The following is a 16569-nucleotide window of genomic DNA, read 5'->3' as shown; positions in this document are numbered from 1 at the left end:
GATGTCCCTCTGTCTGAATAGCACTTCTACACTTTTCTACTACCTCCCACGTCAATCTAAATGCTTTTTCCTCCAAGGGGCTTTACTGGATTTCAAGTGAAGCACGTGAGATGGCTAATGGTCCCTACCGAGCCCCATGGAATTCTTTAATAGAGATGGTCTATATTCTCTGAATTTTATGTAAAGTGCTGTCTAAAAACAACTTCAGGGTAGACTTCAATCCCTCCAGTCCCACTAGATTGCTTCCCCTAAACACCTCATATAGAAATTCTAATCGGTTTCCAGAGCTGAGTGAATCTCCTTCCCTTATTTATATTCTTTATCAATTGCCTTTTTGAAATTATTTATAGTGTCTGCTCTGGTAGTTTGTAAGACATTATTTTTATTCATGTCTAGCAACCAAAACTCCTTTTACAGGTGTAAAAAATTATCAGGTGTAAATTTTTTTCTGGGTTTGAGGAGGAAGGGTGAATTGTAAGTATTACAAGGAAAATTTTGTGCTTCAGTGGACAACTATGCTTTGTCTATAGCCTATCCTTCCAGTGTTATCTTACTCTGCTTCTACGGGAGCCACAATTCCGTAAGCTGTAAATAACTGGTAGTTATATAACGCTTGTCTGTGTATGTGCAAATCCTGTCCAGTGGAGGTCCAACTGACTTCCATCCCCAATTATGGAAGAGTCCAGGTTTGCCTCTATTTCACACTTATTTCAATATTCCTGATGTATAAATGTGTCTCTCTTTTTTTTTGGTGGTGGTTTAACACACCTCTAGTTTCCTTATTATGAGTCAACAAAATCTTTGACATGCATTCATATTTATATCTACATGAAGTCATGATTTTACCTATCTTTGAAAATTATATTTTACCTAGGTTGAATTACATTAAATTGCTCAGATCATCAAGGTGCACTGAGGAAATTCCCAATAGGCCTCAGTTCAGAGGAACTAAAGTGTGGTAGTTAAGAGTTACAGGATTTGCAGTTAGACTGTGTGAGTTCAAGTTCTACCTACATCTGCTCCTTCATCTTTCCCCTACGCTCTGTGACCTTGGACATGCTACTTATCTTCTCTGTGCCTCAGTGGAGAGAATACTATTTATTTTATAGGGTTATTGCAAGGATTACATGAGTTCATCAAATAATGTGTACCATACGGTAAAAGCTCAATAAATACTAGCTATTGCTATTATTATTTAACAAGAAAACATGTAGAGTAACTTCTACAATAAATCTTAGCAGGTTAAAGTAATCTGCATACCACTGAGGCACATCTTGGGGTGGCTCATTCTGAATTCCCACAATAGTAAAACTCCTTCATGGGTATCTGTGATTAGATGTCTGGAAGATGAAGATAAAAAAGAGGATAAAGAACCCAGAAATAGTAGAGCTAGAAAAAGGAAGTGTCGGACTGACCTAGGGAGCCGCTGAGAGAAGCAGCCTTTGTTTGCACACACGTGGCAATTTCTGAACTACACTCAAGGGGGAGAAATTATATTTCAGGGAAACAATCACAGTGCTTGTTTTTTCTTTCTTTCTTTCTTCCTTTCTTTTTTTTTAGGGCCAAAGGGCTTTTTTGCTCTACTTTTGTTCATATCAAAACAAATTATTTTAAAGATGTCGCTACATAGTTTAACATTAAATTGGTTTTCTTAAATTGGGTTTCTACCAATTTCTGTGAATTCACTTTGAATCTGGTTTTCCGCCATGTGCCCATCTCTGTAGGTAAAGGATGAAAACCATATTTCTATTTTTTCACATAGTGTCAAGTTTCTTAATTAGGATTTCATGGACCCTTAAGAGGTCAAGGTAGGTAAATGTTTGAAGCATATGTATCTTTTTTTAAAATTACTTTTTATGGTGAAATACACATTTTTTAGAATTAGTTTCAGCTGTACAACACAGTGCAATAATTATATATATTCTTCTGGGGCCTTAGTTTTCTTAGTCACTTAAAAGGGTTCAAGATTAATGCAAATGTAAGACTCCCTACTTTAGAGGATTTAAAAAATCTGAAATAATTTTATCGTTTCTTCCAGTTAGTAGGCAATAGGGACATGCAAGTGAAGAAGGGGTTTTGTTCCGCCTTTCCTCTGAGGCCAGCACTTGACATGAGAGAGTGTAATTCAGGGAGGGAGAGAGGAATTGCAAGGAGCCACAGACTATGTGATCATAGCAATTTCACAGAATAACAAGGGACCACTTTTCAAAATGCTCGCCTCTTCAGTGCCATAAAAGAGAGAGAGAGAGGGAGAGAGAGAGAGGCAGAGAGAGAGAGAGAGAGATGGGTTCATCTTTCATTTGAAGCAGTAATCAGGGTCAACTGGTTAAGTGATGTGGACCAAGTCCATTCAAGTGCTAGATAATGTTCTGGTTATTTAAAATGTTTGGAGGAATTTGTTCTCTGGTGAGGCTGAGAAGTCACCACTTTAAGGCTGTCAATGACTCATCGCAAAGGTCAGGGGGGGAAATATTATTCCCTCCCCCCCTCCCCCACCCAGTGCAGCATAAAGGGTTGAATTCATTCTCCCAGCTTTCAAACCTGCTTTTGAAATGTCCTGAACTGGATAAAGCAGAGAGGGACAAGGGGAAGAGGGATTCCTTTTATTGTCCAGTCTGGCTGTTTAATAGACAGCACAGCCATATTATACATTTTTAAAATCATGTATTTAGCAAGCCTTAAAAAAGGAGGTTGCTTTTGACCAAGGAATTTCATATTTAGGAATCGTTTATCACTGAACAACTCCATAGGAACTCTAGGGGTAAGTCATCGCCATCGATAGTTTTAAAAAGGTTCTCCAAGTTATTTTAATATGCAGCCAGAACTGAGAATCATTGGTTAGAGGCAGAAAAATCTGGGTTTTTAACCCCATTTTATTATAAATCACTTCAGACTCAAAGCCGGTTTCCTTACCTGTAAAGTGGGGACATGCAACAAATATTATATTAATCTTCAATAAATATAGAAAAGGAAAAAAAACCACACTCTTAAAATTATGTTAATCCTTCTCCATCCTACAATAGATACTCTCCCCCACAGAGTTATAAAAGTGACAAATGTCTCATTACAATATTCAAATGTAATGAATTTAAAATAACTGTTTTTTTTTTAAAAAAGGTGATTAATTCTGACCAAGCATTTTCCCCTCTTTGTTGAGTGAATGATAATAATTAATTTACAGTAAGTAGGTGATTCTCATGCTACTCACACTCAGAGATTTCCTGGCTGGAATCAATGTGGAGGATCCAGCCATCTTGGCTGGCTGCCTTTTCATCCTCCAGATTATTCTTCTTAACAGACAGACCCAGCCACAGCAAGACCAATTCATGCCCAGCTGAGACAATTATCCTTATCACCATGCGTCTTCTGGGAATGTCCCCCAGTCCCTGCCACACGTCCCGTGTCTCCTTTCATAATGACACGAGCAACCATTTTGGAGTGCTTTCTCTGTGCCAGTCAATTTCTGCTAATTATTTTACATATATTATTGCATCTAACCCTCACCACAGCTTTGTGAATGAAGTACACTATCTCCATTTTACAGAGGAGGAAATAGGCTTAGAGGGGTGACAAACTGGCTGTGGGCACAGAGCTAATATTGAACATCTAGATTTGAATTCAAGTCTGCCTGGCTCTTTATCATTACATTAAACTCCTTCCTGACCCACCTAGAGTCTCCCCTTTCTTCTTGTTCAAATTAGAGAGCAAATGGAGTATCTATTCATCTTGGAAGACCTAAACTTAGGATTTCTATTATTATAATAACTAACATTTATTGAGGACTTACCAGGCTCCAGGTACTCTGTATGCCTTCTTCTTTCCTTTGAACTACCTCTTCTAGAATTTCCATATCTATATATTAATATAGATATATATATACATGTATATAGAATTACATATAAAAATATATAATTTTTAAACTAATGAAATATCTTACATGTCGAAAATTATGTATATACACTTACATACATGTATCACGTCTACTCACTTTGTTTCTCGCAGTCTTTGCTCCTCCCCATCTGCTCATAGGAAACTATTTGCAGTTCCAAGAACCAGCCAAGCCATCTCTTGCCTCTGATGTTTTGCATACACTCCGCTTCGGCAGCATGCTCTTTCCACACCGCTTTGCTTCTCCCTACTCATTCTTTAGAACTCGGTTTTTCTTACCCTCCAAGGATGGCTTTATGTGTCCCATGTCTGAGCTGATCCTTTTGATAGCATTCAGGCTATATATTCATTTGCAATTTGTTTGTCCCCTCCATGATGTTGAGAGCCCCTCTACCACAATGATAGATACCTCAGCTATGCATAACAAAGTGGTCACATATGGGGGACCCATAGGAATTTTTTTAAAAGATTTTTATTGGGGAATTGGGGGGATGGGAACAGTGCTGGGGAATTGGGGGAATGGGAACAGACAAGTTGCTGTCGTTTTGTTCTTCAGTCTAGTTGTGGAGGACGCTGCTTCACTGGCCCAAGTTGGCACCATCATTGCGGTCTTCCCGGGAGAGGCTGATCAGTCCCCGGCTTCTGGACGGCCACTCACAGTGGCTGCTGGCCGCTCACACTGGCTGCTGGCTACACACGGTAGCCCATGGCAACCCACTGCCACAGGGACTGCAGCCTACGCTGTCGCCAGCGACTCACAGCAGCACAGCTCCAGGTTGAGCTGCTGTTCAGCATCTTAGCTGTAGAGGGCAGTGTCACTGGCCCTCATATGTGGGATCCGAACCGGGGCCCTCTGGCGTCCCAAGCCAGTTCTTAACCATCGCGCCACTCGGCCAGCCCAGGAATTTTTTTTAATGAGGTAATTAATTGAAATTTCTGCAATCCACACAAAATCACATAGACTACACCTCATATCATTTCAAATCCGTGCATTGCCAGCCTCTGAAGTAGAACCAAAAGCTATTTGGTACAAAAATGCCAGGAACATGTAGAACTGTTTTACTCAATCAATGAGTTTCTCTTTTCATTTGCAATGACTAATTTTTCCTGGGCCATCCTCAAATTTTACCTTTGAGAGGCATAGAAACACTAGCTAAAATATCAGTTTGCTTCAGATTTAGAAACAGGAATAGAGAGCAGCTGGATTCATTACATTGCTTACCATAATCCAGATTTTTGGTCCTTCTGAGCACAAAATTTCAACTCTTTGGAATTAATGTAAAAATTTAAAGCAGAGTACTTTGGCTTAAAATATGAAGGCAAAACAGGATGTTATACCATAAGGACTGTGTGCAGGATCTTTCTCTTGACTATAAAACTATAAATATTTGCCTCCCCAAAGAAAGTCAAAGCATACTCTTCAAAGAAAAAACAAATTAGAACAAGTTCAAGCATTCTAGTATTAGAAAAACCCCCAAGTTGTGTGAGTTGAAATAAGTATGAGACTATTACCATTTAAAATAGAGAACCCTGGGGCAGGCCAAGTGGCGCATTGGTTAGGAGTTGGCTTGGGTCACCAGCTCTGAGCAGCAGGGCCCCGGTTCAGATTCCACATGAGGGCCAGTGATGCTGCGCCCTCTACAGCTAAAATGGTGAACAACAGCTCCACCTGGAGCTGGGCTGCCGTGAATCACTGGCGACGGTGTAGGCTGCAGTGAGGCTGGCTGGCAGCTGGCGTGAGCTGACGTGAGCCACCATGAGTGGCCAGTGAGCGACTGCCTCTCCTGGGAAGAGTGCAATGATAATACCAACAGGCCAGTGAAGCGACGTCCTCCACAACTAGACCGAAGAACAAAAGGACAGCAATTGTCTGTCCCCCTCCCCCAATTCTCCAATAAAATCTTTAAAAATAAAAAATAAAATAAAATAGAGAATCCTGGTATCTGTTACAAGGATCTGCTCCTTGAAGGATCCATCAGTGACAATCTGCATTCAGGTGTGTGACCTGCATTTGAGACCTGTGGGATGTGGTGCTGAAAGAACAGTTCCTGCAGGAGCTTTTTCACCTACATCAGGATAGACTTGGGAGGGAGACCTGGGAATCCTCTCCAAGTCAGCTTCAATGGTCTCAGAGACACTAGGGAACACTTTCTGAGAATGTGCTCTGGCTGAGAACCACTTACTGTAGAAATACCTGGCAGATACATCTTAACATGTGGATTTCTTAAATATGGCAGACTCTTGGTATCCATCGTCAAACTGCCTTCTAAAAATTCTGCTTTTTATAAACATCCCCAAAGGCAACAAGAACCTGTCTTTCTGCACATTCACCAACCTGAACATGCTACGGATCAAGCGTTGGCAAAGTTTTTCTGTAAAGGGCCAGGTCACAAATATTTTCAGGTACATGGACTGCACAGTCTCTGCTGCAATTATTCAAGTCTGCAATTGGGCGAAAGCAGCCATCGGCAATACGTAAACAAATGAGTATGACTCTCTTCCGATAAACTTTATTTATGGACAATGAAAATTGAGTCATGGAATTTTCACATATCATGAAATGTTTTCATGTTTTCTTCAACTGTTTTAAAATGTAAAAAAACGTTCTAGTTTGTGTGCCACAGGCAAATAGGCCATGGGCTGAAGTTGGCCCATGGGCTGTGATTTACTGATCACTGGGATAGACGCTGTTAAGTCAGCTCCAGGGTAATACAGACATTTCTTTTGGACTGGCACTTAACTTCCACAACATGTATAAAAGGTAAAACTCCCGTGCACTTCCCTTTTAAAAAGCTATAGGAAAAGAAGAAAGTTTTATTTCAACTCAATGGAAATGCCCTGCAAGGGAGCTAGAAAACTTAGCCATGTGCTCATAAATTAAGTTCACAAGTCCCCAACTTTAGACCCCTTTGGAGCCTCTACATGAGAACTTCTAAGGCCACCCAGAATTGATGGGGGCTTCTGAGGCTGCAGTAGGAGCAGGTGATGAAGGTTGCCTAGCTGGGAGATTCGTTTTACTGTGACCATACAAGGCAAGAGTCTGCCGTTGTTCTGGTTTACAATCTTGGCTTCTCTGGCTTAAATATTTGGGGGGGGCCTTACCCAACTTAATAAGTCATCAAGGTTTTGCCTAAGAACTTCTGTCCAAATTGTATTTAAATTTCCACAGTATACATTTCTGCAGCTATTATCATTTGATCCTTATAGCCATCTTGCTTAATCCTTATAGCAACTTTGCAATATAGGTAAGATGTCTGTTAAGTTTATTGTTTCATTGTGCAAACTGTAAAGAGTCAGAGGACATCCCACTAGCAGCCAGCCCGCTAGCCCCCTGCTAGTAACTGATGCTGCTTGAACTGGAATTCTGACCCCCTAATGTGCTCTTTCCACTACTCCACTGGGACTCTCAAAAAATCCCATTCCACAAAAACAAAGCATTTTATTTAATTCAGTATACATTTTAATGCATATTACCATCTGTCTCATCATTTTGTGTCTCATCATTTTGTGCACTTGTATTGCTACCCTGTAGATTATATGGTAAGATTCTATTATTAAAATATAATTTTGAATCAAATGATCATATCCATGTCACCATCCTCAAATATTATAAATGTAGATATTTTGATACTTAGTAAATCCTTAAGCCCTTAAGACCTGAACAGAGCAACCAATTAACCTGTATACAAATTCCTGACCCATAGAACCTATGAGATAATATATTTGTATTGTTTTAAGCAGCTAAATTTGTGGTGATTTGTTATATACCAATAGAAAACTAATATGCTTTCATAGAGAGAATTAAACCTTTTTTCACATGCCGGTGTATATTATTGAATCTTGTTTTTCACATCCCACCTCATCTCACAGTAAGACAGGATTCTGTTTATCTCATTAGTCACAGCTCTAAGCTTTCTGCTTTCCTGTTGAATCATTGGTTTTCCAACAACTGTTCTCCACTTGCAACCCTTGACAAAAAGTGATCAGCTCTCATCTTAAACACACTGCTGATCATTTAGAAACTCCCTTTCCATGGTGAAAATTTGCCTCCTGATTCTAAACATCTCCAAACACTTGTGGCACTGCACCTTGAGATTTAACAAACCCACTCAGCAAGGGATGGGCAATCTATATACTGATAGCTGCAAGTGGCATCGCTGTCAGGAGAATTTGTATCCACGAAAGCACTGAAGTCTTAAGGAATAGAACAGAGGTCCTAAAAATGATTTCAAATGGCAATATGAATATAGGAGAAATTTGGGCAGAGGGCAGATGCACAAGTAAATTTTACATCTGAAATCAAACCCAGGAACTCATGGCTATAGGTAAGGTTAGTATTGCAATGCAGGTGTGACCCAGGGTATATGTCTCGTATTTTCCTTATTGAAAAGTTCCTCCCCTCTCATTCAGGGTCCCCCTGTCCAGTTCTCCTGGCCTCATCTCTTACTACGCTGCAAGCATTGTGTTCTCCAGCCAAGCAGGATTGCTCACTGTTCTCCCCTGTTTCTCACTCTGCCAGGAATGACCTCACCCAACTTCCCCTTGGAGACTTGTGGTTTGCTTTTCAGAGGCCTTTGCTCATCTGGACTTCTCTTTTCCTTTGTGACACTTATTACAATCTGAGCACCATTGTATTTGAGTACTTGTCTTATCTCCTGTATTATGAAGTCTCTCAACACCTTGAATATTCCCTGGCACAAAATAAGTACTCAATAAACATGTAATGAATTGAATTGATTAAACCGACCGTTCCTTTTGTTTCTCCCGAATCCTCCTCTCCTCTTAGCTCAGGGAGTGTGTACTTGGCTCAGATATTGTCTCTCCTGCATTTGAATTACTTTAGGATAATAAACAGAACTGGCCTTTGGATACCAAAAAAAAAAGGATGAATAAGACTAATTCAAAAATTCACAGTTTTTTTGAACAAGAATAAATTTCAAAGTGATTTCTTAGGCATTATTTAATGTCTTCAAAGGTAAAAAAAAAAAGAAAAACAAGCAATCTTGATTTCCATATCATTAGGTATACTAGAATTTGGGGAAGAATACTTAAAAATCTACAGAAATAGTTATATTTCTAATAAAATTGGATGTGCCTTCCCTAAGGGAAATTTTTATTTATGTCTTATCCTGAATGAGCTAAAAGACTTCTCAGGATCCAGATGTAAAAATCACTGGTAAGAATCATAATAGCGGTATTAATCATCATTATATGTTTTAAGATTATATTTTAATTCCTGATTATTGAATTTTTAAGTGAGTAATTATGGCTTGCCAGCCAATGTCAAAAATGATATCCAAAGCAATGAATAATCCAACTAACAATATTACATCCTGATTGTACCTTGCTATAAGGGTAATTCCCAAGTTCTACAACCACCAGACTTACCACTATGCTATAGATATGTTATAAATCCTATCCAGGTCTTAAGTCACTCAAACTTTTTAGTTTGATAATGAATTTTTGTTAAAATTTAGCCATAAAAATAAATGATCATATTAAAAATAAAACACTTCACCAGGTAATTAATCTATAATTTTTGTGTAGTATTTAACCTCAGATTTTCTATGGATAATGCTCCTCACTTATGTATTAAATATATGTGTGGTTTTGAGAATTGTAGATTAGTCATCTTGATATAATCTAGTTATTCCAAGAAGTGATCAGTCAATCTTATTGCAAAAGACTAAAATATATTTTTGTAGGCATAAATTTTATAGCCAAAAATTTCTTTCTGATACAACTAATGATTTTATAGTATATTATTTGAGCATATGATCATATTGAGCATTTTTTGATAAGAAATAAACACTTTAACAAGTTGACGTAGTTAGACATCATACAGTGAACACTGAGTAAATTTTAATGTGAGCTCTGCTTTGAAATAACAATCTTTAAAAATATTTGCCTGTATTTTATTTTTAGTGTATTTTTATATAGTAAGTTTCCATGTACATCTGACTATACCTTTGGTCTAGGATACCTTTAGGAGACAAATGTCTGAGAGTTTTAGAATTGGAATAGAAGGTCATCTAACTTGGTTTCCCAAAATATATTTTCCCTTTGGTCATGCCTAAGACTGATTAGTAATCATTAGCTACATACTACATACAGTTCTTGCTACCATTGAAAAACAAAAATTCCAGATAACATTAACACAGCACGTTTATTGTTTACCTATGGGGTCACAGAAATTGGGGTGAGGCTCTGAAGAAAATAACATGACAACATTTGTAGAGAACAGTTCCAACTTGGTATGTAACATCTCACTTCTTTTTTCCAAGACCACAGTTTTTATTCCCATTTTGTTGATGAGGGAACAGAAACAGAGAGTTTATGCAATCCCCCTGAATTCAGTCAACCAGTGGTGCACCCACCATTGTAGCCCAGATATTCTCATTTCAAATTCCACGCCTTTCTCAAACATATCACACTCCACATAAATACTCTGATATTTCTTAATAAGAAATGGAAATTGGGGCTATATGATGAAACTAATTGTCTGTGTTTTTCTCTGTGTTTCCAATATAAACCACTATAAAAACTTGAAACATTGAACAGACCCCATTTCCTATCCATTTGTCTTAATTATGAAAGATCTGGAAGAATAAGCCATGTCAGGGAGCTGCCTAAAACAAGGAGTTTTTATTAACAGAAAAATGAAATTAAAGAAAGGCACTGGGTTAAGAAGGCATTACCCATGCATTTATGTTTTCTGAATCTATATATAACTATAAAATTCTCAATGAGAGAATTATTCCCTATTTTTTCCATTTTCTTCTGCCATATCTCTTAGTATCTGTCATTCATCCTTTGGCCTGTTAGCTGTTTATGTTGGAGCCAGGATGTGCCCTAGTCTTGTGGAGCCAGCAAATTTCTGTCTGGAATGAAAGGAGCGTCTCTTTTCAGACTGTCATTCTATTTGACTCCTTTTCTTTCGGCATTACTTAGCTTATTATGAAAATATGAATATATATGAAAATAAAAGTTACCGTTTTTTTTTAAAGGATTTTATTGGGGAACAGTGTGTTTTTCCAGGACCCCTCAGCTCCAAGTCAAGTAGTTGTCTTCAATCTAGTTGTGGAGGGTGCAGTTCAATGGCCCATGTGGGGATCGAACTGGCAACCTTGGTGTTATGAGCACTGCGCTCTAACCCCCTGAGCTAACTGGCCACCCCAAAAGTTATCTTTTTTCCTGTTAAGTGTTAAGTTTTATGTCCAGGTTTCTTGAGCCACTCAATCTATAATAGCAACAAAATTATTCCTGATCACAGCAAAATGGTTGGATTTTGAGTTTGTGTCTAATGGAGTTGGTATCAGCTGATGTAGGGCCCCATAGCTCTGAACACACACACCTTCCTGAGCATTTGAATGGGACAGTTTCTGCCCTGAGACAAGAGCTATGATTACCTTTATTTTAGTAGGAGAAGCCTTAACGTTATTGCTGCAAGCCTTAGCTTTCTAGGAGTGAGGGGCTTCTGTATGTCAAACATATCATGGTTAGCCTTAAAAGCAAATAATTAAACTAGGACAGTCATGTATCTGGTAAGAAAAAAAGCGGTTTAAAAATCCCAATGAAAGGATCAAGTTCCAACAGAGAACATTCTCTAGGAGAATATGAGAGATTAATAGGGGTTAGTTCTTTTTTAGAGGGAGGAAGAGAGAGAGCAGGACATTATTATGCTTTATTGCTCAAAAATATATGGATAAAATGTGATGAAAAGTTACGATTTATAAATTCTAGACAGTAAGTACATGGCAGGTTTTTTTTGTTTTTTTTTTTTTAAATTGCCCTCTGCTTTTCTGTAGTTTTTTGGAATTTTCATTGAAAAGGAAGGAAGAAAGGAAGTGAGAGGTAAACAGAAGCTTCATTATTGTTATTTTTCTCTTTGGAGGGCAAAAACTTAGAATTATTTTTATTTTACATAATCAGAATGAGACTGTTATAACAATAAGGTAAAGTCCATGAGGTTTTTTTTGGTAAATGAACAAAAAACAGGAAAAGAAACTGGAAAAATAAATAAGTACATTTTATGAAACCTTGGAAACACATTGTGAACCATTGTGGCTGGTACAGAGGTTGGACAAGTTATAGGTTTTCATTTTTGTGTTTGTTTGGGTTTTTTTTGTGTGTGTGTTTTTTTTTACTGTTACATCCTGTAACTCAATTGATTGTCTGGCTCTTACTTAGAGATTTTCATTTAGGAGATTAAATTGCACCTGTGAACCTGCTCCAAGGAAACTAGAACACTACAGCGTCTGAAGTGAATATCTATTTTATCATATCGGTCAGCATTTAACATTTGTCTCCTTCCCACTGCAAGCAAAAGGAAATTCTGTGATTGACATTGGTTTTCGGACATTTGAGAATAGTAACATCAAAGTGAGGTGCCCAGTGTATGAACCTGGGAAGAAAACCTCAACAGCTCCCTACTAGGAAGGTGATTATGTCGTGTCTTATTAACTAATCCTTTGGTGGAAAGGATTTGCCTCGGGGACATTTATAAACCCTCATTTCACGCATTCATCATAATGATCATTTTCTCGCTCAGCTGCCCCAACTGCTGAGGTGCTTTGTATGAGGTGACACTTGACTCTGATGAGGGGTTTCATTTCCTTTTATTTTAATTTTTCATTTCAGATACTCCACCTTCATAAATAGAGTAAGGAACTAACAATTTGGCTCCATAATTTTCCATCAGCTATTATTGACATGCTCAATAAATGTATTTTTATCTAAAATAACAACCTGGACACACTTTAAAAAATAACATTCTTTATGATTATAAGAGTCACTCACAGTTATTATAAAGATTTTGGAAAAATATAAAAATGCATGAAAGAATAAATTAAAAAGTTACTCAAAATCCTAAAAACTCATCCCCTATTAATATTTTTATATATGTTCTTGCAGGTTTTCCCCTATCTGTATATATTCATGAAATAGCAGGGATTTATTTCTGCATGCACAATTGGGATTATTAAAAGTATCTTATACTTTGCTTTTAGCATTGTGCATATCTTTCAAAAACAACCTGTTTTTAGGTTTCTAATGAACACTTTAGTCACCAAATTTTGAGACAAAACTCAGTACTGGCCTGTCAGGAAAATTCTTAGGGTGTGGTAAGAGGTACAGGGAAAATAGCAGTCATTTTTAAATATATATACCAAACATTATTATAGTGTCAAGTTGCTCCATAAAACCCTGCAAAGCTAAAGTTACAGGACATGGTCAAGCTCATTATTGCAAACTCTGTGTGATATGAGTGATACATCTAAATATACTCTGAGGAAATGGAGAACTAATGTTTATTGAGCACTTACTTTGTATCAGGCAGAGGGCTGGATATTTTGCACAGATTGCCTCATAGATGGCATCTGCAGGGTGAAAAATGAGGTCTCTGATCTCTGTACTCATAAAATAGCAAAGAGGTAATGTAGGTTTTAATTCTGCAGTTCAAGGAAGAAAAAGAGAGGGTGGGTTCTGATCAGAAATATTTAAATCCACTGTTTAGTCAAGGTAAACTGCACAACTCCTCTGCTTTCTCTTTGGAGGCACAATCTCAGTGAGTATTCAAGTGTTATCTTCCGTTGAGGAGATTTTTGCCTTATAAGAGTGCAGTGCACTTCATTTATAGAATAAAAGATATTGTATGGCTGCCATATCGGGATTGCTTTGTGCATGCCACTGCTTACTTGCTGTCTAGCAGTCTCTGCCTTCCTCTGATCTATAGGTGATAGAAGACACCTCCGGAATACATTTCCCTAAATCGGATATGTGATGGGCTCACATCACAAGTCACCTCAAAGCAAAGTGGCAGGTCATCTACTGCAGAGTTACAGGAAATGCAAATTTGATCTGGTGAGCGAAAAGTGGAAGCTCTGTTTTGTTGCCTGTGTTATAGAAATAGCTGGCACGTTGTTTTGGATAGTCCCTTCAGTGCGAAGTCAGACTCAAGGTGGCCATAAACATAGTACTGCTCTTACGTTTGTAACACTCATAAATAATGTATCCTCTGCCTTACTCGGGAGAGACATAACTTAATTGCCACATGTTCATGTAGCTAGTGCCTTTATTAGGAGGATATTGCTAGGGTATATAATATATTCATAAATATTTTTATTTCATTTGTTCACGCCTTAGTTCTGGTCTTCCCATTTATTATCTCTTTGGATCCTTAGAACAGAACTCTATCATGGGGTGGTTTTTAAGGGCACAGACTCTGCAACTAACTAGTAGAGGGTTTGAAGTCCAGCTGGAAGTGCTGGCTGTGATACTTTGGGCAAAGAACTTAACTTGTCTAGGTTTTCTTTACTGGTAAAATGAGAGTAGCAATCACACCACACTGATGGGGATTGATATTTAAATGAAGGCAATGCGTATGATATTCTCAACACAATGTCTCACTCAAGGACTGAAATGCTTGATCATCCTGTTAGGTGATTGAGGCAAATATGAAGAAGAAAGATATCAAGACGTTAAGTAACACACTTGGCCTAAGGCCACCTAGTTGCAGAACTGAAGTCAGATCAGCCCATCCCCTTTTCAGTCTTCTTTTAAAGGCTGCTATGCTTTCTTAATTAAATGCACGTGTGTATATATGGATGTTGACTTTAAATATGATGTTTCATCAACAGATGTAACTATAGAGCATATACATTGCAGCACACAGAGTGGCGAGGCAATGTAGCTATAACAGTGGGGCTGATCTACTCCGATGCACCCACCCACACGAGCACAGGCAAGCATGCATCTGAATTCAAAATGTACCTCTCTCCAAAGAAACCTTAGAACCTTTGCACATATCTTGCTTCCAGTGATGATTCTATCATAACTTGGGCATTTACTCAGACCCTCAGCTTCCTCGCTAGTAATAATAATAATAATAATAGTACCGGATTTGTCGTGTGATTAAGATTAATCAAGACACTGTATGGAAAGTCCTTAGCACAGCCTGGCACAAAGTAAATTCCTAATAAATGTTAGTTAATATCCTCATTATTCTTGTGGACAGTGCTGGTCCCAGTGGTGTTTGTAGAGTCAGAGGACGAAGACTTAAAAGTCTTTCCTGACGAGCCAGTGTAAAAGTCGGCTATCTTGTTTTCTTCATGGCTTGTGGCTATCTGACCTGATCCTTCTTGTGTACTGTCTGTTTCCTACCTCTAGAATTGTGTTCCTCAGAGGAGGGGACCCACGACAGTGCTGGAGACATAGCAAATGTCCTCCTGAAAGTCTGTAAATAAATTAATGAGTGGGGAAGAAGTTGACAGCAATGGGGGAAAGATAGAAATAGCCTAAGCGAGCAAGAGGGACGGAAAGGCCTATGTAACTGATTTCCCGCATGAAATTCTGGGTCCATCACTGATCAGCATCTGTGAAAAAGGAACAGATGCCCAGAGGAAGTCAGCTTAAGAAACCATGAATAATCTTGATAGCGATGGGCAGTTTAGCAAGTGCCTTTCTCCTCACTGGGGTTAATGTAACTTGTGTCAACATTGCTCCAAGTTCAGGTCCATTTCCATCTCCCAAACATTCAAGACTGTCACAGGCCTGCCACCAAAAGAGATCCCATTTTCCGATATTCTAATTACCCACCCAAACTGGAGTTCAGAGTTTTAGGTCCTCAAATTCAGTGCAGATGTCTTCCAAGATTGTGTGTCTGTGTGCACAAAGAAGCCTGCCATATGCTCATGAGCATTAAATGAGTCGATAGATGTAAAACAATTACAATAGTGATTGGCATATAGCAACAGCCCCATAAAAGTTCCCTGTTGTTATTATCATCATTATCCAATTATTCAAAAAGGATTTACAATCTATGATGATGTGCCTGTAGATGTTGTAGGCTCAAGATATTCAAAGATAAACTAAACAGATCAAATCTCTGCCTTTATGGAACTTACGATGTGATAGGGGTGTTCAGAAAATAACGTTTAGTATGGTGAGCAGAATGGTGAAAGACAGTGCTACCTAAACGTGTGGTTGTTGACTACACTGTTGGTGAGGACAGGTCCCCATCTGCCTTGTCGCTCCAAGATGTGAAGGTCATAGAAGGCACTCAATTCGCTGGATAAGTGAATGAATGCATGTATTTTTGAGAGGGAGCCCAATTTAATGCGAGCACAGTAGGTTCCAAGTTTAGACTGCATGTGCCATGCAAGACACCATGCAAGCTCTGCAGTTTGTGGACCCCGTTTATGGGGCAAAGCCTGGGTTAGAGTATATGTGGGTGGACGTAGGCAGGAGGATGAGATGGTAAGAGTGTGCATATACATAAGTAAAATCTGTGTGTAGGTGAGGTAACAGGGAAGGCAACGTCTTTGGCTGTGCATTTTGATGTAAATCTGAGCTTCTGTGTGAGCCCAAGGGTAGGGTTCTGACTGAGGTCAATCTGAGTTTGAGTCAGCTGGTTAGGTATTAGGCTGGGGTTTGTTGTGTGAGGATAGGGCATTAAGAGTATTTTGCAAGGCAAAATCTGAAGATGTATGTATGTCTGTTACCTGTGATGTAATAGTGAGGCAAATTAAGGTGGGTCAAAAGCAAAATCTAGGGTGCTATGTAGGAGGTCAGAATGGTTTAAGTGTAGATTTGTCTGTGAGTCAATTATATGCTTTTGTAATTGTCAGTGAAGTAAGAGGGTCTCTCTCTCTCTCTCTCTCTCTCTCTCTCTCTCTCTCTCTC

The sequence above is a fragment of the Hipposideros armiger genome, unplaced genomic scaffold (assembly GCF_001890085.2).
Source record: "Hipposideros armiger isolate ML-2016 unplaced genomic scaffold, ASM189008v1 scaffold_11, whole genome shotgun sequence".
Taxonomy (NCBI): Eukaryota; Metazoa; Chordata; class Mammalia; order Chiroptera; family Hipposideridae; genus Hipposideros; species Hipposideros armiger.
Note: the sequence above shows the minus strand (reverse complement) of the source record.